Source organism: Macaca mulatta, chromosome 3, assembly GCF_049350105.2.
Source record: "Macaca mulatta isolate MMU2019108-1 chromosome 3, T2T-MMU8v2.0, whole genome shotgun sequence".
In the NCBI taxonomy this organism is placed as follows: domain Eukaryota; kingdom Metazoa; phylum Chordata; class Mammalia; order Primates; family Cercopithecidae; genus Macaca; species Macaca mulatta.
In genome coordinates, this window is record NC_133408.1 from 49,131,055 (window position 1) to 49,157,811 (window position 26,757).

General features: G+C 47.9%; 1 protein-coding gene and 4 long non-coding RNA genes across 32 annotated transcripts in view; 3 read left to right on the forward strand and 2 right to left on the reverse strand.

Moving 5' to 3' along the window:
* Positions 1-18,582, reverse strand: part of LOC144339751 (uncharacterized) — a 157,944-nt gene extending 139,362 nt beyond the window's left edge. Inside the window, exons 1-2 of the long non-coding RNA XR_013415126.1 lie at positions 17,033-18,582; positions 15,622-15,806 (exon numbers count right to left, since the gene is read on the reverse strand). This is a non-coding gene — a long non-coding RNA (uncharacterized LOC144339751). The remainder of the gene's footprint in view (positions 1-15,621; positions 15,807-17,032) is intronic.
* The window catches only part of CUX1 (cut like homeobox 1), a 472,306-nt gene that overhangs the window by 33,545 nt on the left and 412,004 nt on the right, over positions 1-26,757 (forward strand).
* On the forward strand, positions 4,756-8,373 carry LOC144339742 (uncharacterized). Its single transcript, XR_013415116.1, has 2 exons — positions 4,756-6,840; positions 8,175-8,373. It is a non-coding gene; the product is annotated as an uncharacterized LOC144339742 (long non-coding RNA).
* Positions 4,937-15,614, reverse strand: LOC144339795 (uncharacterized). Its single transcript, XR_013415171.1, has 2 exons — positions 14,311-15,614; positions 4,937-4,992 (listed from the first exon to the last, which is right to left on the reverse strand). It is a non-coding gene; the product is annotated as an uncharacterized LOC144339795 (long non-coding RNA).
* LOC144339797 (uncharacterized) lies at positions 10,079-13,028 on the forward strand. The gene is made up of 3 exons (XR_013415173.1): positions 10,079-10,193; positions 10,914-11,046; positions 11,222-13,028. It is a non-coding gene; the product is annotated as an uncharacterized LOC144339797 (long non-coding RNA).

Here is a 26,757-nt window from a genome sequence, read left to right on the forward strand (position 1 = left end):
TTAAAAATATCTGCTTACACGTTCAGCCCAGCTCAGTTGGCATAATGTCTTTTTAAGGCACAAGCCAGCTTCCTGGGTGTGAGCAGCTTCCACATCAAATGTTCAGTGGGCAAATGAAACATGTGAGTCATACAACACTTGGCACCTCTGTGGCTTTTAATATTTGGTGGCAAACTTCCTACCGCGAGGAGAAAATTTTCAAAGTGGAAGTCCTTTCAGATCCAGATGGCGAAAGAATTTGTTGGGCGAGGGATCTTGATTGTTAACGTTGAGGGGACTAGGAATGTTTGAATTTTCTCCCCCTTGTATTTTCCCAGCCTGGTAGGCCTCCATGGAGGCCAAATTTAGTTGCGAATTGGACCACTTTTGTGCAGAGTGAGGCTCCATCTATGGAATGTGCTTAACCATAAGGATCAGAAAAATTTCTAGTAGCTTTGTAAGTGCACAGCAAACAGAAGACAAAGTGTGGCCGGGCGCCATGGTTTATGCTTGTAGTGCAAGCACTTAGGAGGCAGAGACGGGAGGATCATTGAGCCCAGGATTTCAAGACCCAGCCTGGGCAACATAGCAAGACCCCCTTCTCCAGGAAAAGGAAAAAGAAAGAGTTTGAAAAAAGTGTGTAGACTAACTGAACACTTGCAAGGCATTTTTTTTTTTTTTTTTTTTTTGACTGTCTGGAGAGCTTGGGTTCCGTGAACACAATACAGCTCTTGTTCCACGTGACTTACATGTTGGGCCCCGGGTTTTGTTTTCTTGGCCGAGATCTTGAAGACTGTCTCCAAGTAGGTGTTTCTTCCTTGACAGCAGGTTTGGCCAGTTATGTAGTCAGCCGTGTCCTTCTCCGAAGGGTGGGTAGATGAGTCGGGGGTAAGAGGGGGTGACAGCGGGTCATACGAGCTTTTTTTCCTATTTCACGTCATTGTTCAGGGATACAAGTTCAGGTTTGTGACACAGGTAAACTTTTGTCATGGGGGTTTGTTGTACAGATTATTTCATCACCCAGGTATTAAGCCCAGTATCCGTTAGTTTTTTATTTTTTTATTATTATTATTATTTTAGTTACTTCTCCTGATCCTCTCCCTCCTTCCACCCTTCACCCTCCAAAAGGCCCCAGTGTGTTTTTTCCCCCTCTCTGTGTCCATGTGTTCTCATGATTTAGCTCCCACCTGTAAGTGAGAATATGCAGTATTTGGTTTTCTGTTCCTGTGTTAGTTTGCTAAGGATAATGGCCTCCAGCTCCATCCATGTCCCTGCAAAGGACGTGACCTCATTCTTTTTTCTGGCTGCATAGTATTCCATGGTGTGTATGCACATGTTTTCTTCATCCAGTCCGTTCTTGATGGGCATTTACGTTGATTCTATGTCTTTGCTATTGTGAATAGTGCTGCAGTGAAATACATATGCATGTATCTTTATGATAGAATGATTGATATTCTTCTGGGCATATACTCAGTCATGAGATTGCTGCATCAAATGGTGTTTCTGTCTTCAGGTCTTTGAGGAATCACCACGGTGTCTTCTATAATGGCTGAACTAATTTACACTCCCACCAACAGTGTATTTAAGTGTTCCCTTTTCTCTACAGCCTTGCCAGCATCTGTTACTTTTTGACTTTCTAGTGATAGCTATTCTGACTGGTATGAAACAGTATCTCATTGTCTCATGCAATTTTTTTTTTTTTTTGACAGGGTCTTACTCTGTCACCCAGGCTGGAGTACAGTGGCATGATCTTGGCTCACTTCATCCTCCGCTTCTGGGTTCAAGCTATTCTCCTGCCTCAGTGTCCCTAGTAGCTGGGATTATAGGTGTGCGCCACCATGCTTGACTATTTTTTGTATTTTTAGTAGAGATGGGGTTTCACCATGTTGGCCAGGCTGGTCTCAAACTCCTGACCTCAGGTGATCCGCCCGCCTTGGCCTCCCAAAGTGCTGGGATTACAAGTGTGAGCCACCATGCCTGGGCTATTCCATTTTAAAATACAATTTTTCTGAAGGTAGTCATTGTTTTTGCATGTTTTCTTTTCTTTTTTTTCTTTTCTTTTTTTTTTTTTTTGAGACAGAGTCTTGCTCTGTCGCCCAGGCTGGAGTGCAGTGGTCGGATCTCAGCTCACTGCAAGCTCCGCCTACCGGGTTTACGCCATTCTCCTGCCTCAGCCTCCCGAGTAGCTGGGACTACAGGCGCCCGCCACCTCGCCCAGCTAGTTTTTTTGTATTTTTTAGTAGAGACGGGGTTTCACTGTGTTAGCCAGGATGGTCTCGATCTCCTGACCTTGTGATCCGCCCGTCTCGGCCTCCCAAAGTGCTGGGATTACAGGCTTGAGCCACCGTGCCTGGCCATGCATGTTTTCTTTTCTTCAAACCATTTTTCACTTGTTAATCAACATTTTATAAGGCTTAATATTAAAAAAGAACCAACCCCACCCCACCTCTCCCTACTCTCATTTCCTACACCCAAGAGCAGCCCTGGTTTTCTTTTTCTTTCTTTCTTTCTTTCTTTTCTTTTCTTTTTTTTTTTTGAGACGGGGTCTGTTGTCCAGGCTGGAATTGCAGTGGTACGATCATGGCTCGCTGCAGCCTCGACCAGGTATAGGAAATGAGAGCACTGTGCCTGGCTAATTGAATTTTTTTTGTAGAGATGGGGTCTCACCATGTTTCCCAGGCTGGTCTTGAACTCCTGGGCTCAAGCGATCCTCCTGCCTTGGCCTCCCAAAGAGCTGGGATTACAGGCATGAGCCATTGTGCTCAGCCAGCCCCTGGTTTGCTAAGTATCAGGCTTATACCACTTGTCCTTGGTATCTCAGTGTGAGGTGTTGACTTACTGATTTATGAGACATGGATGAGGATTCTGGCCTCAGAAAAGGCCGCCTCCCCCTCTCTCCTTCTCAGAATAGTCACATTTCACCTGTAATCCCAGTGCTTTGGGAGGCCGAGACAAAAGGATCACCAGAGGCCAGGAGCTCTCGACTAGCCTCAGCAACATTGCAAAAACTCTGTCTCTACCAAAAAAATTAAAAATAAAAAAATTATCCAGGTATGGTGGTGTGCACCTGTAAGTCCCAGCTACGTGGGTGACTGAGGTGGGAGGATTACTTAAGCTGGGGAGGTCAAGGATGCAGTGAGCTATGACGACATGTACTCCAGCCTGGACGACAGAGCAGAGAGTCCGTCTCTTAGAAAATAGCAAATAAATACATTTTTAAAAGAATAGTCATACTTCTCTTTTTGGCTCAATCAATTTTCAAATATACAGTGTTTCCATAGCTATGACTTTGCAAATATTAGTTTTCTTTGTACACTGCTTAATGTATCCCTAAACTGTCCTCCAGCAGCATAGATCTCTTAAAACATGGAAGGCCATCAGTGAGGTAGGGTTTCATCTTTCTTGGTGACAGCCCTTCTTGGCCCCCCGATTCTGCCCAGCCGGGTCTCCCATTCCTCATCATCTCGGGGGCTTCTCCCTGTCTCTCTCCAGCTTTGGATCTCCTGACTCCTGTACGCCATGGCTTTGTTCTTCCTGGTTAACCTCTCATTTGCTGGGGGGACCTTCTCTGATTGCTTCCTAATAGATGGTGACCATATCTGCGATCCGATAAGGTCTTCTTTATTCTGTCGTCAAATCCCAGGTTGGAAAACGCTTCCCGCAGAATGGGAAAGATGTGGCTCCCCGTTTTCTAGCATCCATCAAGGGTGTTCTGAATTCTTGTCCTTTGTTCTAACACCTTGTAGAGTTGTCTTTTTCTTCTTCTTAGAGTTCATGAACATGCACCTTGGCATGGTTCTCATGGCCTGGCCTCTGTTTTCTGTCTTCCAGAGTGGTGTTAGTCAGACGTTGCACTTTGTGGCCTGATCTGCTAATTTTTCTTACCTTTCCTTTTTCTCTCTTCTCTTTTTTTTTTTTTTTTCTTTTGAGACAGGGTCTCACTCGGTCACCCAGGCCAGAGTGCAGTGGCACCATCATTGCTCTCTGCAACCTCCACTGCTTGGGCTCAAGGGATCCTCCTGCCTCAGCCTCCCTAGTAGCTAGGACTGCAGGTACACACCACCACGCCTGGCTAATTTTTAAAGTATTTTATAGAGATGGGGTCTCACTGTGTTGCCTGGGCTGGCCTTGAACTCCTGGTCTCAAGCAATCCTCCCACCTTGGCCTCCCGAAGTGCTGTGATTACAGGCATAAGCCACCGTACCCAGCCTTACCTTTCACTTTCATGCCTTTGTCTGTTTTGATGTGTTTTCTGCAGGAATTTCTCAGCCTTCCAGTCTTTCTGAACTTTTATTCATCTTATTTTAGATTTCTGAGTTTTCTTATTCTTTGAACATTTTTATGGTCTGTTCTTTCATGGAAGCATCATCTTTTATATTCCTGGCTACATTCATCACAGTTTAAAAAAAAAAAGTTTTTGGCCAGGCCTGGTGGCTCATGCCTGTAATCCCAGCACTTTGGGAGGCCAAGGTGGGCTGATTGCTTGAGCCCAGGAGTTCGAGACCAACCTGGGCGACATGGTTGCCCAGGTCTCTACTAAAAAGACAACTAGCCCTGTCTCTACTAAAAAGACAACTAGCTGGGCGTTTTGGCGCACACCTGTAGTCCCAGGTACCTGGGTGGCTGAGGTGGGAGGATGGCTTGAGCACTGAAGGTGGAAGTTGCAGTGAGCCGAGATCACGCCACTGTACTACAGCGTAGGTGACACAGCAAGATCCTGTTGCAAAAATAAAAAAAAAATTGTAAAAAGTTTTCTTCTGTTCTCTGCATTGAATTCTTTTTTTTTTTTTTTTTTTTTTTGAGATGAAGTTTCACTCTTGTTGCCCATGCTGGAGTGCAATGGCATGATCTCGGTTTACTGCAACCTCCACCTCCCAGGTTGAAGCAGTTCTCCTGACTGCCTCCCAAGTAACTGGGACTACAGGCGCATGCCACCATGCCCGGCTAATTTGTTGTATTTTTAGTAGGGATGAGGTTTCATCATGTTGTCCGGGATGGTCTTGAACTCCTGACCTCGGGTGATCCACCCACCTCGTCCTCCCAAAGTGCTGGGATTACAGGCATGAGCCACTGTAAGCATTGAATCAAAGTAAGCATTGAATTCTTACTGTCTTTACTTTGTAAAATGTTTTTTAAAAAATATGCACACAGTTGCATGCCATGCATTTTGGTTGTAAAGTATAATAGAGTGAACACCCAGGAACCCTCCACCCAACCCTAAGAACCAGAGCTTTGCCAGTCAATTGCATCTGCCTGTATATTCCTCCGACCCCCTATTCCCTGCCCCCTCTCTGGGACAGGTGAGCCATCTTAAGTAGTGTATTTATTATGCTCTTGCCTAAAATAATGTAGTTTCTATACCCATGAATAGATGCTTAAGTAGTATATGATTACTCTTCCCTGAGTTTGAGCTCTATAAAAATGGTATTATTCTGTAATAGACTTGCAGGATTTGCTTTTTGAACTTGAGTTACTGCAACCTTATCTGTGAGGTTGTCTCTTATAACTGTGGTCTGTTTATTTTCTCTGATGCTTAAACTCAGTTGTGCGGCTAGACCCACAACTTCTTTAGCCTTTGTCCTGTCGCTTTGTCTCTGTTCCTCGTTCCACTCTTTGTTTTGGTCCCAGGTAGAAGTTTCCTCCAATGCCTAGTGACATGTTGTTGTTTGTTCATATATCAGAGCATGGCAAAGAAGGTTTTGTGTGTGTGTGTGTGTGTGTGTCAGGGGAAGGAGCAGTTTTGGTGGCCCCCACCGTAAGTGATCAACCCAGGTGTCCAGTTGCGGGGAGCCCCCAGCCATGGGTATCTGTGGCTCCTTCTCTTGGACTGGTCAGTTTCTCCAGCAAGGAGCCCTCAGTGCTGCTGCTGGGTGGCGCCGTTAGGAACTGTTAGTCTGACCACCTGTCTTCTAGGTGCCAGGCTGGGGAATGTGCTGGGATATTCACTCAGCCCCCTGCCTGTGGTCATGAGAAACCCCAGTCTTCTGCCCGCAGTGCAGGAGGGACCTGACCGCAGTGGCATTTTGCACACCTGCCGCCGTCCAAGTCCTGCAGCTCGAATGAGCTTGCTGCAGGCAGCCTACTCCGTCTTGAGGCTTGTCTGGAAAGGCGGCTTCGGCTTTCCAGCGCTTTCCAGCTTCTGAGATTTTGGGGGCTTTTCATTTGCTCTTGCTTTCCTGTTCTCTTTGTCAGGTGAGTTGATACCTTTCTGTTCCAAAGTGAGCAGAGATCGTCTGCTGTGTTGAACTGGATATCACAATTCTGAAATGTGTGCATGCGGCAAGGCTGTGTGTGATGATACCAGTTTCATAGGAAACACTTCGGTTTTGGTTTTGTCTTTCGAAGTCATCTTTTGTGAGCCCCTTTCTAGCCGGGCTGCCAGCGAGTTATGATTAACACATGTTTGGAGTTTTTCTGCAGAGCAACTTTATGAAATGCTCAGAAAGCCAGTCTCCTGAGTATAGGAGCCTGTTGGGTGGTGATGGGATGAGGAAGCAGTGGGGGCTTTGGTGCCAGAGGCCTGGGCTCAAATCCGGCCTCCGTCATTTAGGGGTTGGATATCTCCATTCCCTTATCTCTGGGTGGAGAGAACGTCCTAAGTTCTTAGTGTTTGGAAGGGACCCCCTCCATAAAGTGAGGTGCCTCTTGGCCACCGCTCAGCCAGTGGCGGCTGGTCCTAATAGTTGCCTCCTCTGATTGCTGGACTAAGAAATGGCACCCTGTCTCCTGTTTCTGTGGCACCCCATTCTCAACAGTGATGGTTCTGCCTGTTTTTATTCACACACACCTGCACACTCAAAAGGACTAAAAATGGACTCAGCTTTTTTTGAGACGAAGTCTCGCTCTATCACCCAGGCTGGAGTACAGTGGCATCATCTTGGCTCACTGCAACCTCCGCCTGCTGGGTTCAAGCGATTCTTGTGCCTCAGCCTCCCAGGTAGCTGGGACTATAGGCATGTGCCACCACACCCAGATAATTTTGTATTTTTAGTAGAGGTGGAGTTTTACCAGGCTGGTCTCAAACTCCTGACCTCAAGTGATCCTCCTACCTCGGCATCCCAAAGTGCTGGGATTACAGGTGTGACCCACCTTGCCCAGCCTGGACTCAGTTTGGATTGCAATGCCTCACAATGGTGACCTGCCTCCTTTCTGTTAATGCATCCGCTTCCCTCTTGCTTAAAAATTTCACCAGTGCTGACCAGGCGCGGTGGCTCATGCCTGTAATCCCAGCATTTTGGGAGGCCGAGCTGGGCGGATCACGAGGTCAGGAGATGGAGACCATCCTGGCTAACACAGTGAAACTCCGTCTCTACTAAAAATACAAAAAAATTAGCCGGGCGTGGTGGCAGGCACCTGTAGTCCCAGCTACCCGGGAGGCTGAGGCAGGAGAATGGCGTGAATCTGGGAGGCGGAGCTTGCAGTGACCCGAGATTGTGCCACTGCACTCCAGCCTGGGTGACAGAGTGAGACTCTGTCTCAAAAAAAAAAAAAAAAAAAAAATTCCCCAGTGCCGTGGCATCTTACCTCCTGCTGAAGTGGGTGCTGATGCCTTTGCCAGGGATTGGACACCATCCTTTGGAGCCTGGCCCAGGTCTTGCCTCCCAGCAAAACCCTGGCCGCCTTTCCAACCTCAGAGGCTCTATCTCCTCCCAAACCCTGTAGCCCTTCCAGTCACCGGTCACTGACTTCCATTAATTGGCCTGGTGGCCTTGCCTGCCAGGGGGACCATGAGGTGAGGGGCCATGTCCTACGAGTGGTCTCTTTCTCCAGGGTGCTGGGGACCCAAGAAATGCCTGGTCATTTCTCACAGGTTGATAAGGAAAATGAGGCCTAGGTAGGGACAGGCAGGATTTCACCTGAATTACAAGATCACGCAATGGAAGAGTCTTCAGTATGTTTTCAGGTCTTTTAGAACTGAGTCACAACACTCATTTGGGTACTTTCTCTGTGTTCCCCCCATGTGTTAAAAAGCAGCTTAAGGCCGGGTGCGGTGGCTCACATCTGTTATCCCAGCACTTTGGGAGGCCAAGGCGGGTGGATCATGAGGTCAGGAGTTCGAGACCAGCCTGGCCAACATGGTGAAACCCCGTCTCTACTGAAAATACAAAACTTAGCTGGGCACAGTGGTGGGCGCCTGTAATCCCTGCTACTCGGGAGGCTGAGGCAGGTGAATCGCTTGAACCCGAGAGGCGGAGGTTGCAGTGAGCCGAGATCCAGCCTGGGCGATAGAATGAGACTCTGTCTCAGAAAAAAAAAAAGCAGCTTAAGTGGTGGCTTAACGCCTGTAATCCCAGCATGTTGGGAGGCTGAGGTGGGAGGATCGCTTGAACCCAGGAGTTTGTGACTAGCCTGGGCAACATAGCAAGAACCCGTTTCTACAAAAAATAAGAAAAATTGGCCAGGCGTGGTGGCATGTATCTGTAGTCTCAGCTCCTTGGGGGCTGAGGCTGAAAGAACCCTTGAGTCCAGCAGGAGGTCAAGGCTGCAGTGAGCTATGATCAAGCCACTGCACTCCAGTCTGGGTGACAGAGTGAGATCCTGTCTCAAAAAAAAAAAACAACAAAAAAAAACCAAGAAAAAAGCAGCTAAATTCAGCTGCAAGTGTGCAGTAAAGCACAAGTTTTCAGCCATCAGTGCAGGGAGCCGTTAATCATGATCCGTAATAACCAGAATGTTATTCCACAGTTGCGGTTTGTTTATTTCATTAGAGTTGCGTCTTCACCTATTTCCCTCCCTACTCTTAATTATTTATCCAAGTTAGTGTTTTCCATTCTTTCACTGAAGGCTCTAAAAATGTCCCGTCAAGAAGTCTGGTAGCTAATGGAAGACGAAGTGGACTTTACAGAAAGATGAATTTTCTTCTCTAGAGCTGGAAAGCCCTTCAGCGTGTCATGCGTTCCCCAGCCAGGACAGACAAAGCCACGCAATCTGTTTCCTGCAGGCCCAGAGGGGAAGGCTTCCTCCTTGTGGTTAGTGACTTCAAAAGCTGTCCCCACTAGAGCAAGTCCAACTGTTCCTCCAGTTCTGATGACCTCATGGCAGCCGACTGAGCTGCTGAATGCTGTTTTTTTTCTATGCAGAAACCCTCCCGACTTCCACGAGGAGTTTACAGGTTTTCCTCTTCACTCGGGTTCCCTTGTCATCGTTAAACTGAAACTACCTCCTTGTAGCCAAATTCTGTGGTCCCTTCTTGGCCTCAGCCTCCTTGACCTCTCTGTGTCCCCACCTTGGCCCTCCCACGCCTGCCAGCCATACCACAGGCCCTGGGTGTGAACCCATCCTCCGCGGTCATGCGGCCACGCCTCTGCTCAAGCTGTGCCTCCTCCCGGGTGCACCCTCCCTCTCCCATCCTTCAGCCTCTGAAGTCCTGCCCAGCTCCGGTTCCTGTTTCTGTTAGGACGAGGCCCTTCAGATCCTCTGCAGCAGGTGGGCTCTGTCCTGCCCCGTACCCCGCGCGGCGGGCCACTTTTGGGCCTGCACCATGTTCCTGCCCTGACCCCGCCGGTGTTAGCGTCACGTGGGTCCTGATGTCCTCCGTCTCCCAGGCCTCGGCTTATCTGATTGGAAGCTGTGCTTGACTCTGAAACCCCCGGCACCTCCCACAGGGCATTTTGCCTGTCACAGGCCTAGCATTCAATACCTCTCATATTTTTGAAATATCTGCAGAAATAAAAAGAAATAACTATTTTCTTCTTCAGGAGTTAACATGCATGGCCACCATCTACTTTTCAATACATAAAATACGTTTTCAGCACAGAAAGGCCTTTCACCGCTCTTACTTACATAGTCTGCTTTTGGTATGATGTGGATGGATGAAAAATGAGGACTGTAGGCCTCTGAAATCAGCTGTTTTGACTTAAAGAAAGCAGCGCACACTTTGAGTCAGGTGAAGCGAGGATGGGGTTTCACCCGTCAAGGATGAATTTGCTGGGCTACTTTATACTGGAACTGTTCTTTCCAGAAATGAGTGAGGCAGGAAGGGAAAGATGGAGCTTGTCTGGCTGTGTCGGATGAGCCCCTTCGCAAGGCTATCACCCCACTAGGCTGACTTAGCTCAGAATGACTTAGTTGTGCTATAGCTTTGCATAATTGCAAGGAGCTTTGTTTGTTTTTTTTTTTTTTTTTGCAGGGAATTTTTTTTTTCTTCTTAGCTCTTCTTCCTGGTGTATTTGTAGAGATCAGCTTCATCATGGTCATTTAACAGTAAGGGCCAGGTGCGGTGGCTCACGCCTGTAATCCCAGCACTTTGGCAGGCCGAAGTGGGTGGATCACCTGAGGTCAGGAGTTTGAGACCAGCCTGGCCAACATGGTGAAACCCTGTCTCTACTAAAAATACAAAAATTAGTCGAATGTGGTGGCATGTGCCTGCAGTCCCAGCTCCTCAGGAGGCTGAGGCAGGAGAATCACTTGAACCCAGGAAGCGGAGGTTGCAGTGAGCCGAGATCGTGCCACTGTACTCCAGCCTGGGCAACAGAGTGAGACTCTGTCTCAAAAAAAGAGAGAACACACTATTTTTGTTGTTTCTGAGGAGCCGGGTTTCTTGCCACGGAACCTGCTTAGAAGAAAATGCAGTATGTCAATTCCTCAAGAACCAAGTTAAGCAGCAGCTAACCAAGCACGTGGCTAAAAACCCGGCCAAGAGCATTGTAGTATCTGGTTTTGGGGTGGGTAGTGGGGATCCCATTTTAGAGGCTGACTGGTTTGTGATGGTTGGGTTTTACTTCCTTAGGTCTCAGCTCACATGTCCCCTTCTCAGAAGAGCTATCCTCACCCATCCCTTCTTGGTCCCTCCCCGCTTCCCTGACTTTTTCTTCTTCAATGACTTATCTGCACGTGACCCCTACTTATAAAACCTGTGTCTTCCAGTCCTCACGCCGCCGGAAAGAATGTTTGAATTCTGAAAACAGTGACTTTGTTCTTAGCACCCACAACAGCAATTGCTCAGTGAGCCCTTTGTTGAGTGAGTTAGTTGTGAGCTATGGTGGTTTAGTGAGGGTATACTTTGGCCCTTAGAATGGGAATGGCTTTTTTTTTTTTTTTTTTTTTTTTGAGATGGAGTCTTGCTCTGTGGCCCAGGCTGGAGGGCAGCAGCACAATCTCAGCTCACTGCAACTTCCGCCTCCCAGGTTCAAGAGATTCTCCTGCCTCAGCCTCCCGAGTAGCTGGGATTACAGGCACTCACTACCACGCTCGGCTAATTTTTGTATTTTTAGTAGAGACTAGGTTTCGCCATGTTGGCCAGGCTGTTCTCAAACTCCTGACCTCAGGTGATCCACTTGCCTTGGTCCCCCAGGGAATGACTGTTTAATCACAAGAAAGTCTTCCCGTCATGCGTTGTGAAAGCCAGAAGTATTTTAATTGAAGAAATCCAGTACTGTTTGGCTTTCTAGATTGGGAAGTAGGGCAGGTGGCTAATGATTGAAAATGGACCAGCAACCAGAGGGCCCTTGGAAACTCTAGCTCAACTTCAGGCTGTAGTTTTGTTTATGCCCTTGTCACTAAAGGCACTGCCCATGATAGCTGGGTTTGCAGTCCCTGTTGAGCTGGGGGTTGAGAGCAGAGCCCTAGAGTAACTCAGCGAAGGCGTCCCTCCCTGCACCTGAGCTGGGGGAGAGGCGGCTTATGATTAACTCAGCGATGTCTCAAATGCCATTTCTAGAGGCTGAACACATTAACTTTTAAAAAATGATTTAAAAATTACCAATTGACCGTATCCGGGGCTGAACCTGCATGATTCAGCTTCTTTTAAAAATATCTCTTCTCAACAAATTGCTTCCTTAACATTTTAATTTGTTGATCATCAAGGAAGCTTGCCAAATATTAGCTGTTCTTTTCCATTTCCTACCGCCTCAAGCTTCCCGTATTTGGCCTATTTCAGTGGAGCTGTAAGGTCACTCCCTATTTTTCTTCCCAAATAACTGTATTTATTACTGTCAGGTATTGGCGGGTTTGATCCAGCTGTCATCAGAACGTTTGGAAATACCGTTTTCTGCCAGAACGCTGATTTAATGATCTCATACTGCCATGGCGTGTTCTCTCTGCAGACTTGAGAACTTGTTGAATATGTTCCCTCTTCTTATTGAGCAACGGTGCTCTTTGAACATTTTTCCCAGCCAGAGGCTTCATGGGCAGTATCTTTAAGATCCTAGCAGAAGGTTGCTTTTTTTTCTCTCTCTTCTTTTTCTCTTTTCTTTGATTCTTTCTTTCCTTCTTTCCTTTTTCTCTTTTCTTTGATTCTTTCTTTCCTTCTTTCCTTTTTCTTTCTTCTCTTTCTCTTTTTCTTTCTCTCTGCTTATTTCTTTTTTCCTTTGCTCCTTCCTTCCCTCCCTCCCTCCTTCCCTTCCTCCCTCCCTCCCTTCCTTCCTTCCCTCCTCCCTTCTTTCCTTCCTTCCTTTCCTCCCTCGTCTCTCTGTCTCTGCCTGCTTTTTCCTCTCTCTCTCTCTTCCCCCTTCTCCCCTGTCCTATCCTCTTCTTCCTTTTTTCTTTTTTCTTTTTTTGGAAGACCCAGATTAGTAGCAGAGACTCTTCTTGAAGCGGATAGAGAGCATTGTCGCTGTTTGGTATTTTGAACAGATTCTTAAGAAAATGTTTTCCTGGTGGAAGATTTCAAACACACACGAGGTGAGAATAATGAACCCTGTGTGCTGCCCCCAGCATTATCAGTTCCGAGCTCTCAGCCTGTCTAGTGTCATCTCCACCCCTTACCTACTCCTGGGATTTTGAAAAGGACATCATATTATTTTCTCCATAAATATTTCAGTATGTATCTCTAAAAGATAATGTCACTTTGAAAAAAATACCTAATACCACGATCACACCTAAAACATAAACGAACAATATGAAGGGTGAGTTTCTGCTGTGTGGCACGGCAGAGTGATGCTCTGTGGGGTCCCAGGAGAGAGTTCAGTGTGTCACCTGCCGTCACCTGCCATCTCCTGTCCCAGGGCCTGGGGCTAGCCACTGCTCTTTTGTGAGCCTCAGCGTCTTCATCTATAAAACTAGAGGGTTGCACTAGTCTGTCTTTCCCCTCCCCTCCCCTCCCCTTCCCTCCCCTTCCCTTCCCTTTCCTTCCTTTCTCTCTCTCTTTCTTTCTTTCCTCCCTCTCTCTCCTTCTCTCTCTCTTTCTTTCTTTCTTTTCTTTTCTTTTTTTTTTTTTTAAAGAGACAGAGTCTTGCTCTGTCACCGAGGCTGGAGTGCAGTGGTGCAGTCATAGCTCACTGCAGCCTTGACCTCATAGTCTCAAGCGATCCTCCCACCTCGGCCTGTGAGGTTCTGGGAGCACAGGTGGGCAACACCATACCTGGCTAAGTTTTAAATTTTTTGTAGAGATAGGCTAGTCTTGAACTGGCCTCAAGCGATCCTTTTACCTCTGGCCCCCAAAGTGCCGGGGTTATAGGCTGAGCCACTGCACCCGGCCTGCACTAGTTTTTTTGTCTCTAGAAATCTGCATCTCTGAATGTGTGAGGTCCTGACCTGCTTTAGAATAGATCTCAGCCACCCCACTCCTTCGAGCCCACATTTCTTACCCGTGCCTGCTGGTCACAAGAATTGGCACATTTTCCTTTAGCTGCACACACCAGTCCTTGCACGCATACTTCTGGTCACTTTTTAAATGTCTGGCAGATGGTTTCAAGTGCAATGCCATCTCTGTGTAATAGTTGATTCTCTAAAGAACAGAGTCTACTAAGTGGAAGATGTGTTTCCACATTTAGCAGTTAGCTGTTAAGAGCCAGTAACAGGTGCAAATTTGCAACCCGTTTTTTCCCCAATCTTTTGGAATGGAAATGGTTCAGTCATTTGAATTTAACAAACTGCCTGCCCTGCACGTGCTGCAGATGCTGGGCTGCAAAGCTGGTTTTGGTGCTGGTTGGCCCCCTGGGTGCTCCTGTCTACTGGGGGTGGGACAGGCAGAGGACTGGAGGCTCAGTGCTACAGGGGCACATGTCGGGTGGGGTGGGGTGGGATGGAGGTGAGAAGAAGTCCTGGCCAGTCCTGATTTGGTGGTGTCAGTGCTTGTGGGCTAGTGAGATTTCTACATGCCCAGGCTGGCTGGTAGCCATGTGTCAGTCACTCATAATCCCAGTACCAGAGTTATCATCACCCCTAACTTTTGTTTTTGAGACAGAGTCTCACTCTGTGGCCCAAACTGGAGTGCAGTGGCACAATCTCGGCTGACTGCAACCTCCACCTCCTGGGTTCAAGCGATTCTCCTCTCTCAGCCTCCCAGGTAGCTGGGATTACAGGCACCCGCCACCATGCCTGGCAAAGTTTTGTATTTTTAGTAGAGATGAGGTTTCACCATGTTGGCCAGGCTGGTCTCAAACTCCCGACCTCATGTGATCCGCCCACCTTGGCCTCCCAAAGTGCTGGGGTTATAGGCGTGAGCCACTGCGCCCGGCCACCCCTAATGTTTTGATTTATTTCCTTTGGATTTTTTTTTTCTCTGAATAAATGGATTGATGATATCTATTGACATAGTCAGAAACTCAAGAAACATCTATGGAGCATCTGGCCATGGAGCGGACACTCCTCTTGGTCCTGGGGGTGTGTGGTGGGAAGGTCAAGGTCTTTCTAGTCCTCCAAGAGCTTCCAGTCTGATGGGTTCCTAGAATATAATACATTGTGTGCTGTTGTAGGCGGGACCTGCACGCTGTGCAGTTGGCTTTACGGTTGACACCAGGCCACCAGTGGCCTCCTCCGCCTGCCCTTCCAGCCTGTGGTTGTCCTTCAGCTGCTGCCTGTGAAATGTGATCCTTTCCATAAGTCCCAGCACAGAGACAGGGAAGGCAGTTTCCAAGAAGGCCCTTCTGCTGGGGTGGCTCGGAACCTGCCCCCTTTCATCTGACTTGCCTATAAAAAGGTGGGTTTTTCCTCCGGCCTATAAAAAGGTGGGATTTCACACTGACGTAATTTACATCGAGGGACATATTAAGCCTGGTGTAATTTGCAAGTGTGCCCCGAACACGTTTCATCAGCAGGCTCGTTGTAGAGACCACAGTGTCCCTTTCCTTCCCATCGTAAGTCCCCGGTGTGTGTGTTTGTGGAAATGTCACACCCGAAGTTTAGAGCTCAGAGAGGATAAAGACCCGTATTACTAAACTTATCTGGAAAATGTGGCTTCAGATTTTTTGTTTTCACAGCAGTAATTGCATTTCATGTGTGTGTGTGTTTTTTACTTATTACAGAAAATTTCGAATATATACCCAAACAGAAGAAGATCATGAATGCTTTTGTGTCCATGACTCAGCTTCAATAATAATTATTTACTTGTCGCTGGCCTTGTCTTATCTGTAACTTTCTCATCGCTCACTTGACTTCAATTTTGAAACAAATCCCAGACATCATATCTTATGCCATCCACAGATACATCGATGTGTATCTGTAAAAGAGAAGGACTTTGCAAAAAGTACAACCACAATACCATTAGCACACCCTCGAAAAATGACAAAAATTCATCAATATCAGCTATCCAGTATCAAACTGCCACTTTCCCACAAAATGTCGTAATTAAAAAAAAATTTGTTTGAATCAGAAGAAGAAAATCCAAGTGAGATTCAAGAGTCCCGCTGAGACTGGTTCATGTGTCTCAGTCTTTTGAGAGTTCTTTTTTTTTTTTTTTGAGATGGAGTCTCGTTCTGTCACCCAGGCTGGAGTGCAGTGGTGCGATCTTGGCTCACTGCAACCTCTGCCTCCTGAGTTAAAGCAATTCTCCTGCCTCAGCCTCCCAAGTAGCTGGGATTATAGGCATGTGCCACCACACCCAGCTAATTTTTATATTTTTAGTAGAGATGAGGTTTCACCATGTTGCCCAGGCTGGTCTCAAACTCCTGGCCTTAAGTGATCCACCTGCCTCGGCCTCCCACAGTGCTGGGATTACAGGCGTGAGCCACCGCGCCCAGCCAGGGCTCTTTTTACATTGCAGAACTGAAACTCTGCACCCATTAAACAATAACACTCCATTTCTCCTTCCCCATCATGTCCTGGCAACCATCATTCCACTTTGTCTCTATGCCTTTGACCACTCTAGGTCCCTCGTCTAAGTGGAATCATACAGGATTGTCTTTCTGTGACTGGCTCAGTTCACTTAGCACAGTGTCTTCAGAGTTCCTCCATGGCGTAGTTTGCGTCAGAATTTCCTTTCTTTCTGAGGCCGAACAATATTCCGTGGTGTGTGTATACCCCATTTGGTGTATTCATTCATCTATCAGTGGATGTTTGCGTTGCTTCTACCATTTGACTATGATAACGCTGTGTGAACTCTAGTGTGTATTTATCTCTTCAAGACCCAGTTTTCAGTTCATTTGAGTTTATATCCAGAAGTGGAATTGCTGGGTCTTATGGTAATTCTATTTGGGTTGCACCATTTTAGATTCCCACCAACGGTGCACAAGGGTTCCAATTTCTCCACAGCCTCGCCAGCATTTGTCATTTTCTGGAATTTTTTTTTTTTTTTTTTGAGACAGGATCTCATTGTGTTGCCCAGGCTGGACTGCAGTGGCACAATCATGGCTCACTGGATCCTTGACCTCCTAGACTCAATCAATCCATCCACTTCAGCCTCCTGAGTAGCTGGAACTATAGGTGCGCACCACCACACCCCACTAATTTTTATATTTTTTTGTAGAGACGGGCTCTTGCTGTGTTGTCCAGGTTGGTCTTGAACTGCTGAGCTCAAGCGATCCTCCTGCCTTGGTCTCCCAAATTGCTGGGATTACAGGGGTGAGCCACCATGCCTAGCCTGCATTTTTTTCTTTTTTAATGGTAGACATCTTAGTGGGTATAAGGTGGTATCTCATTGTGGTTTTGATTTGCATTTCCCTGATAGATATTTTTATTTTTATTTTTTTTAGAGGGAGTCTCGCTCTGTCACCCAGGCTGGAGTGCAGTGGTGCTATCTTGGCTCACTGCAACCTCCTCCTCCCAGGTTCAAGCAATTCTCCTGTTTCAGCCTCCCAAGTAGCTGGGGCTACAGACACACACCACCATGCCCAGCTAATTTTTGTATTTTTAGTAGAGATGAGGTTTCACCATATTGGTCAGACTGGTCTCAAACTCCTGACCTCAGGTGATCCACCTGCCTGGGCCTCCCAAAGGGCTGGGATTACAGGTATGAGCCACTACACCCAGCCTAATAGTTATTTTTAATACTTATTTAAGCTTCATGTTTCAATCAGGCGTGCTTCATGATGGGGAATATATTAATATTTAATGAGCTACCTTAATCATTTCTTAAAAAGTAAAAAAGGGAAATACTGCCTCCCACACGGGGTTTATGATGTATGTCATTTTTTGAAATGTTTTGTAGAATCCGACCAATCCTCTCAGTTTATCAAAAAGATATCAAAACCCAGAGAGAAAGAGGCTTTGCCATAGCCTCGGCCCTGGGAGATAGAAGAGGACCCTGGGGCCCGGGTTCCCCCCTGCCCTGGCTGCCCGGTCCTTCCCCCGACACCATTTCGAGGCCCCCTTGTGGAACTTTGGTGGGGACGCCAGGTGCATAAAGTCTGTTTGTTGAGCTACAGATGCCCACCAGCAGTTGCTGTTATTGTAGACTGGTTGTTCTGATTTGTCAAGAAACCCAGAACAACTGTTTTTCTTCTTTGCAGTGGATGTTTGTGCACATGACCTTTTGAGAACATATTTCCTGATACGGTGGAGGCACTGATGTTCGTGCAGACTAGCTGAGTTAAATCTTCATTTCTTTCAGCTGAAATTGCCTAGCTGCTCCTTTAAGAAGTGCGCTGTGTGGAGTTACCATGTTTCTCATGCTGTTAAATGTTTACTGGCAATCCTGTCTACTTTAGTGTGTTATTGTCAAATGACAAGGGAGTCCCCAGTCAGAGAGCAATGACGCAGCCTGTACTTCTGGGGGCAGCCAGCGTCCGAGCGTTTCCACGTTCATTCCTACGCAGTCGGTAGGCTCAGGATGTTTGTGAACGCCAAAGGGTGTGCGTGCACCCTGGAGTGTGGAGATACTAGCATGCTGTTTAATGATGGCCACCATGGGACGTGCACGCTCATTCATTAAGGCTAACGTTTTATGGTTTGTTGCGTGAGTGCAGGCACAATGGTAGGTACTGGGCATTAGTGCTGAAACAAACGACAGCACCGGCCCTCGTGGGACTTCCATTTCAGTGGATTCAGGGGAAAGCAACACGTGTTTTTGAGAGACTTTGGCAAGGCAGGCAACCTTGATGTTGACTAAAGGAAGAGAGATTTGGAATGCCTGTTTTACAGCCTCTGGTCACAAAAATCATATGGGACCCTTTATTGCAGACTGGAACATTTATTTCAAGGTCTCAGATTAAACTAGAGGAGGCCAGGCATGGTGGCTCACACCTGTAATCCCAGCAGGTTGGGAGGCTGAGATGGGAGGATTGCTTGAGCTCAGGAATTTGAGACCTGTCTGGGCAACATAGTAAGACCCCCATCTCTACTAAAAAAAAATAAAAATTAGGCTGGGCATGGTGGCTCATGCCTGTGATTCCAGCACTTTGGGAGGCTGAGGTGGGCGATCACTTGAGGCCAGGAGTTCAAGACCAGCCTGGCCAATATGGTGACACCCTGTCTCTACTTAAAAAAAAAAAACAAAAAACAAAAAAACACTAAAAAATTAGCTGGGTGTGGTAGTGCATGCCTATATTTCCAGCTACTTGGGAGGCTGAGGAACGAGAATCTCTTGAACCTGGGAGGTGAAGGTTGCGGTGAGCCGGGATTGCACCACTGCACTCCAGCCTGGGTGACTGAGTGAGACTCTGTCTCAACAACAACAAAAGTTAACCAGTTGTGGTAGCACTTGCCTATAGTCCCAGCTACTTGGGAGGCTGAGGTGGGAGGATCACTTGAGCCCAGGAGTTGGAGGCTGCAGTGAGTCATGATCATACCATGGCATTCCAACCGGGGTGACAGAGCAAGACCCTGTCTCTTAAAAAAAATTAAACTAGAGTAGATAAATGAGCAGGCATACTTGTTTGCTGATCATTCATGGTTGAGACAATGAACAACTCATTAAATAAATTGTTGGTAACAATGAAATCAGGAGAATTTCAATCCTGAGTCAGTGTACACAATACAAGGCACAAAACGTTGAGTTAACGGTGGTTCTACTTTGCCCTCTAAGCATTTTATTGACTTCAAAACCTACGAAGAAGGCGCCATAGCAGCCTTTGGGGGAAACTGATATATGGAAATAAGAAGGTTCAAAAAGTTTCATAAAAGTTGTATTTGGGCCTGGGCATGGTGGCTGACGCGTATAATCCCAGCACTTTGGGAGGCCTAGGTGGGCGGATCACTTGAGGTCAGGAGTTCGAGACCAGCCTGGCCAACATGGTGAAATGCTGTCTCTACTAAAAATACAAAAACAAGCCAGGCGTGGTGGTACCTGTAGTCCCAGCTACTCAGGAGGCTGAGGCAGGAGAATTGCATGAACCCGGGAGGCAGAGGTTGCAGTGAGCTGAGATCACGCCACTGTACTCCAGCCTGGGCAACAGAGCGAGACTCCATCTCGGGGGAAAAAAAGAAAAAAAGTTGCGTTTGGTCTTTGAGTTGATTTGATTTTCTGTGGTGATCATTAATGCGTTCTGTATTCCTGCGGCGTTTGGCTTCCGTGTTCTTCCATATGCTTAATTCTCTAACGTGGAGACGCATCGACAGCAATAGATGAAATGAAACATCAGGTTGCTTACCGGGAGGTACCTTCCAGAATGTGTGTGACGGAGCCAGCATGGGCAGCAGCATCCCGCTCTTTCAGAGGGTGCTTTGGATGCTCAGTTTCCGAGGCAGACTGTTTATTAAGCGTGGCGGCACAGAAGTCCTCCCCTCCCAGTGTGCCCGCTGTAACCTGGCTGAAGCCACACACCACGTGCTGAGGTGTCGTGGCTGGGGCAGACCTAACACCTGTATTGCTTGTGGCTGCCGTGAGTGGTCACAGGTGAAATGGGGTGGCAGGTGGGCCCCTGGTGGGACTCTGAGCACACAGAGTGGGCACCTCCCTTGATGTCTGGGGCAGGGTGAGTGCATTGTGAAACCCTTGAGTGTGTCCGCTGATCAACACTTAACTCCAGCCATTCCTTCCCTTCTCTGATCTTTCTGAATTTCAGATAATTTGCTTTTCTCTCTCTGTTTTTTTACTTTTACTTTTATTTTCTCAAGACCGTCTTGCTCTGTCCCCAGGCTGGAGTGCAGTGGCACAATCTTGGCTCACTGCAGCCTCCACCTCCCGGGTTCAAGTGATTCTCCTGCCTCAGCCTCCTGAGTAGCTGAGATTACAGGCTCCTACCACCATGCCCAGCTAATTTTTATATTCTTAGTAGAGATGGGGTTTCACCATGTTGGCCAGGCTGGTCTTGAACTCCTGACCTCAAGTAATCCGCCCGCCTTGGCCTCCTAATGTGCTGAGCTTACAAGTATGAGCCACTGTGCCTTGCCTCTCTCTTTTTTTTTTTTTTAAAAAGGTCTCGCTATGTTGCCCAGGCTGGTTTCAAACTCCTGGCCCCAAGCGACCCTCCTGCCTTGACCTCCCAGAGTGCTTTGATTACAGGTGCGCTTTTCTCTTTTTAAGCCAACTTGTGCGTAGAATCATTCACTCGTGCCTTTAGCTGTTGTCTCTGTGTTGAGGAATCCAGAGTGTGGCCCTCCTAGACTTATCTGGGGACCCGCATTTCCTTCTGCAGAGTTAAAACCCATCGCATCCATCTGCTGTCCCTTTACGGCACCCGTGTAGGCCTGCGGTGGAGCTGGCTTTTGTCCTTTGCTGTCCCCGGCTGAGCCTTGGCCTTGTCTTGGGCCGATGCCTCCTTCCGTGGGCTGCCGTGATATGTTGGCATTTCCTGGGGAGAGTCTCGTACTTTCTCTTTTCTCCCGTCTTAGTCTTTCCCCCAGGGACCTGGCAGGCCTGTGTGCTGGGGACCCTTTGCTCATCTCACACACTGAGGAGGGGCACCTTAGCTCTTGATGCCCTGGGATGGAGCAGTCCCTGAGCACCCAGCCCTGTGCCCTGTGTCCACTGCAAACCTGGTCCTGTTTTTTGGAGCCCCTTACTTGGCAGTGGGGTCTTCATGGGTGGGGTTACTGAAGCAGGAGTTGGTTTAAGGTAAATACCATCAGCCGCAGAGCTCAGAGTGGATGATGAAGTGCTTTAGGGGTTGACAGGGCAGAGCTCGCTGTAGAGAGTGATGGAGAGAGGCTCCCAGGAGGGGAACCCTTTGACATGGGAGTTAAAGGACTGGGACCATTTCTCGGGGGTGGGGGGGATGGGAGCAGTGGCTTGGGAAGGGACAGAACGGGAGCAGGAGGGCCTTGCGCACCGACGCTTTTGAGGACTGGATCTGAATGGGAGAGTGGGGAGAAGGCTGGAAACCTGGGCGGGAACAGGAGAGGAGAGGGCCCTGGCTGCCAGCAGAGCTGTAGGCGTGATCTGGGCCATGCCCTGGGAGATACACAGGAGATGGTGCGGCTGGGGCGGAGACTTCCCTGGCTTCAGAGGGCAGGCGAGGGGGCAGAGGGCCTGGGGCGTGGACTCGGGCAGGTAGCAAAGGCCAGAAGGAGTGAGAGTCATTCCACCTGGGACGTGGGAACGGCTGGTGGGGGCAGGCAGGGGGAGACTAGGATGAGCCCCATGTGCGCGTGACCTGGAGACTGACCTGGAGGCGGCGGAGGGGCTGTGTCAGCCCCAGGTGGTGGGAGGAGCATCAGCTTGTCCAGAGGACGTGGTGCCTTTCAGACCCTTTGAGTAAGAGACAGAGTGGGTCTGTCCTCCCTGGGCTGTTTTCATTGCCCAGCACAGTGCCTGGCACACAGTAATAATAATAAACACGTGGACTGAACACAAGAGGTTGGGGGGAAAGGTTGGAATTGGCCACAGGTGTCCTAATGCCTGATATGTGCATCAATGCATCCCTGAGGGATGGAATTTAAAGACAAGAGCTGGAGGCACAGGGCTGAGGCTGTCGGGTGAGCACAGCATTTGGGGGGCACGGGAAGGGAGTGACTGGTGAGGGGTAGGGAAACCAGCATGTTAGAAGGTCAGCCAAGGTCAGGCAGCCAGCAGGGTGGGAGGAGGCGTTGGTGTGCACACGCGGGGAGCCTCCGTGTCCTCAGGACACCGTGGAAGATGGCAGGACACACGTGTGAGCCACAGCAGGTGGGCGGGAGCTCACAGGCTGCAGAGGAAGTGCAGGGGAGGCCAGGTTTTGGCGTTTCCCAGAAGCGTAAACTTGGCTTCAGCTTTTCCGTGGCTCCCCTCCACCAAATCTTAAATCCTCTTGCTAAGATGTGCTCCACCCCCTGCGCTCCGCCCCTGCGTCCTTATTTCCCACCGTGGTGGGCAACTTGTCTGCCATCCCCTTCCAGGTGCCCCGCAGAACCACCACCACTTGGGAAGGTGGTTCCTCGTGCCCCTCCCCTTGTGCCTTCCTTCCCCAGTGCCTTTTCTGACCCCCTCCTGAGACAGCCTCCCTGTGGGCCATTTGAGCACCTGTAGCATTCCATCCCGTGTCCTCACCCCGTTGCTCTTTGTAGCTATCTCACTCCCACTGCAGCTCATGAGGCCACACAGGCCCTGATATTTAGTGGGTTTTTTTTTTTTTTTTTGAGACGGAGTCTCGCTGTGTCGCCCAGGGTGGAGTGCAGTGGCCGGATCTCAGCTCACTGCAAGCTCTGCCTCCCGGGTTTTTACGCCATTCTCCTGCCTCAGCCTCCCAAGTAGCCGGGACTACAGGCGCCCACCACCTCGCCCGGCTAGTTTTTTGTATTTTTTAGTAGAGACGGGTTTCACCGTGTTAGCCAGGATGGTCTCGAACTCCTGACCTCATGATCCGCCTGTCTCGGCCTCCCAAAGTGCTGGGATTACAGGCTTGAGCCACCGCGCACGGCCTTTTTTTTTTTTTTTTTTAAAGACAGCATCTCCCTTTGTCACCCAGGCCGTTGTGCAGTGGCACCATCCTAGCTCACTGCAACCTCAACCTCCTGGGCACAAGCAATCTTCCCGTCTCAGCCTCCTGAGTATCTATCTGGGACGACAGGCTCACACCCACCACACTGGGCTGATTTTTTTTTTTTTTTTTTGTATAGACAGTGTTTCACCATGTTGTTCAGGCTGGTTTCGAACTCCTGGCCTCAAGCAATTCACCCGCCTTGGCCTCTTAAGTACTGGGATTAGAGGCATGAGACATTCCCTGATGTTTAGTTTTAAAGAGGGGGTGGTGCTGTTTATCTCCAGGCTCAAGGCTGGACATTCTTTCCTTAGGATCTGTGATACTCCAGTCAGGACTGTTTCTGTTCTGCCTTTTATAAAACTCTTGTCTAAAAATTAATGCATGAGGGAAGCTAGGGACTCTTCTTCGATTATTTCTTGTGAAATATTGTGAATCATTTCTTGTGAAAACCTCAAGAGTCTGAATTTACAGGGAAAGCTTAGAATTAGCTGTAATGTGGATTACAGAGCAGCAAACAACCTTAAGTGGCAGAGCTGGTTCTACAAGATTTTTCCAACCCTTTGTGGTCTAGTTTTCGTTTTTTCCCTTTTAAAATTGTTTTCAGCTAAAGCTGCGAGGACAGTATAGAGTTTTGCCTTGTAAAATTGGTAGTGAGTAATTTTAGAATAGATGCTTATGAAGTCTGTAAATAAATAGTAAGACGCCTTGCCTAGTTCCACGCACATGTCAGTTTCGTAACTATTTCCCGAAGCTGAGCTCACCTGCCGGTGCCTTGGAGGGACCTAGCCGCCAGGGGCTGCAGATGAGTAGGAAAGCGGGTGTTGCCCACAGCAGGGCGGACACCCCTGTTCCCTCTCGTGTTTTCTTCTCCAAAACCTGCCACAGGTCATTGGAGAGCATTCCTGTTGCTCTCTGCACCCCTCTTTCTGATGCATTTTACTGTGTGATCCTCGCATCCGTGGTTCAGGAGATCCTGCTACACTTTCCTGACTGTCTTGCTCTGCCCGGGAATACCTGGCTCATCAGCAGAATACAGGCCTCTGCTTAACTGAATTTGGTCCTGTCGTGAGGACTAAGAGGTGATGTACTCAGTTACATGATAATTCTGAAAAATAAAAGCCCCCTTTTTTTTTTTTAATAACACCCATCAAAGTGGAAGAATCTGAAGTCTGCGTGTAGAGGGGGTTGGCAGGGCAGTAGAAGCAGGGGGCCCTGTGTCCTGTTGGTAGAAGAGTGAGCAGAATGGCCACTGGAGAGCCACTTGGTGGAGGTGCCTGCAGCACAGCAGAGCAGCTTCCCTCCCAGATGAAACATCATGCGTCTAGAGGGGACCCTGGGCATGTGCACAAGGAGACAGGTACTGGAGTGTCTGTTGTAATATATTCAATGGGAGTGCGAGACCTGGAAGGACGCAGACGTGCGTGGGTGGTGCTGGCCCCCAGCAGGTGGCATCTAGTAGAAGTAAGGGTGGTGAAACCCCGTCTCTACTAAAAATACAAAAAACTAGCCGGGCGAGGTGGCGGGCGCCTGTAGTCCCCGCTACTCGGGAGGCTGAGGCAGGAGAATGGCGTAAACCTGGGAGGCAGAGCTTGCAGTGAGCTGAGATCCGGCAGTGCACTCCAGCCTGGGCGACAGAGCAAGACTCCGTCTCAAAAAAAAAAAAAAAAAAAAAAAAAAAAAAGTAAGGGTGGTGGTGGCATGTGTGGTCACCTCACCAGCATGGCCTCGCACAGGAAAGGGCAATTGAAAATTGTGTGGGCTGGGTGCCGTGGCTCTCGCCTGTAATCCCAGTTCTTTGGGAGGCCAAGGTGGGCAGATCACCTGAGGTCAGGAGTTTGAGACCAGCCTGGCCAACAGTGGTAAAACGCTGTCTCTACTAAAAATACAAAAATTAGCTGGGCATGGTGGCAAATGCCTGTGTTCCCAGCTACTTGGGAGACTGAGGCAGGAGAATCGCTTGAACCCCAGAGGTGAAGGTTGCAGTGAGCCAAGATTGTGCCACTGCACTCCAACCTGGGTGACAGAGGGAGACTGTCTCAAAAAAAAAAAAAAAAAAAGTTGTGTGTAGTGTGATTCTGTGAGTTCAAAATGCAAAGCAGTGACTTTATGTTATTAAAGATCTAGCAGACACAGAAGGATATTTTATTTATTTGTTTATTTATTTATTTATTTATTTATTTATTTATTTTTGAGACAGAGTCTCTGTCTGTTGCCCAGGTTGGAGTGCAGTGGCACGATCTTGGCTCACTGCAACCTCTGCCTCTTGGGTTCAAGTGATTCTCATGCTGCAGTCTCCCCAGTAGCTGGGATTACAGGCGCCCACCACCATGCTCGACTAATTTTTGTATTTTTAGTAGAGACAGTGTTTCGCCATGTTGGCCAGGTTGGTCTTGAACTCCTGACCTCAAATGATCCACCCGCCTCGGCCTCCCAAAGTGTTGGGATTACCACCGCGCCTGGCCCATAGAAGGATTTTTTTTTGGGAAAGAATATGGAAAGTGATTATTTTGGAGCTGGAGAGGAGAAACTGAGACTAAATAAGATAGAGTGGGGGCTTCTATGATAATGCTTTAGTTTTTAAAAAATAGCAGATATGACAAAATGATAAAATTTGATGAAGCTGTGTGTTAGGTACATAGGAATTTATTTTCTGTATGCTTGAAATATTATGAAAAAAATAAAGCCATATACGCTATCTGTTTTTTTGTGTGTATGTGTCAATAGGATTTAGGCCTTTTTTGTACTTCTAGGTTGAAGTTTTCAAGATGAGGGTATTTTTTTTTCGCCTCTCTGTTAGAGAATACTAAAGTTATGTTTTATGTTTTATTTATTTATTTAGTTTTTACAATGTACCATTTTAATCATTTGGGTATCCTTTTTAAAATCTCTGAGCTTTTAAATTTTTATTTATTTAATTTTTTGAGACAGAGTCTAGCTCTGTCACCTGGGCTGGAGTGCAGTGGCCCAGTCTCAGCTCACTGCAACCTCCGCCTCCCGGGTTCAAGCAATTCTCCTGCCTCAGCCTCCCAAGTAGCTGGGATTACAGGCACGTACTGCCATGCCCAGCTAATTTTTGTATTTTTAGTAGAGACGTTTCACCATGTTGGCCAAGATGGTCTTGATCTCCTGACCTTGTGATCTGCCCATCTCGGTCTCCCAAAGTGCTGGGATTACAGGCATGAGCCACTGCGCCCGGCCTCAGCTTTTTTTTTAAATTACTTTTTATTTTAAGTTCCATGGTACATGTGCAGGATGTACAGGTTTGTTACATAGGTAAATGTGTACCATAGTGGTTTGCTGCACCTAGGTATTAAGCCTAGCATGCATTAGCTATTTTTCCTAATTTTATCCCTTCCCCCACCCCATATTTTTTATTTTATTTTTTATAGAGACAGAACCTCACTATGTTGCCCAGGCTGGTCTCGAATTCCTGGCCTAAAGCGATACTCCCACCTCAGCCTCCCGAAGTGTTGGGATTACCAGGTGTGAGCCACCGTGCCCGGTGTTATATTGGCTTTAATTGTATTTATGGAAGAACTTCTATGTTCTCTTTCCTTATTTTAAATATTGGGAGGTAGATGAAACATTTTAGATTTCTCTACATTTGAAGAAGAGGTATATTTTCTTAGGCTCTTCTTTTTTTGAGACAGTCTCACTCCATCACCCAAGCTGGAGTGCAGTGGCAGGATCTCGGCTCACTGCAACCTCCACCTCCTAAGTTCTAGCGATTCTCCTGCCTCAGCCTCTGGAGTAGCTGGGATTACAGGTGTGCACCACCACACTCAGCTAATTTTTTGTATTTTTAGTAGAGACAGGCTTTTGCCATATTGGTCAGGCTGGTCTC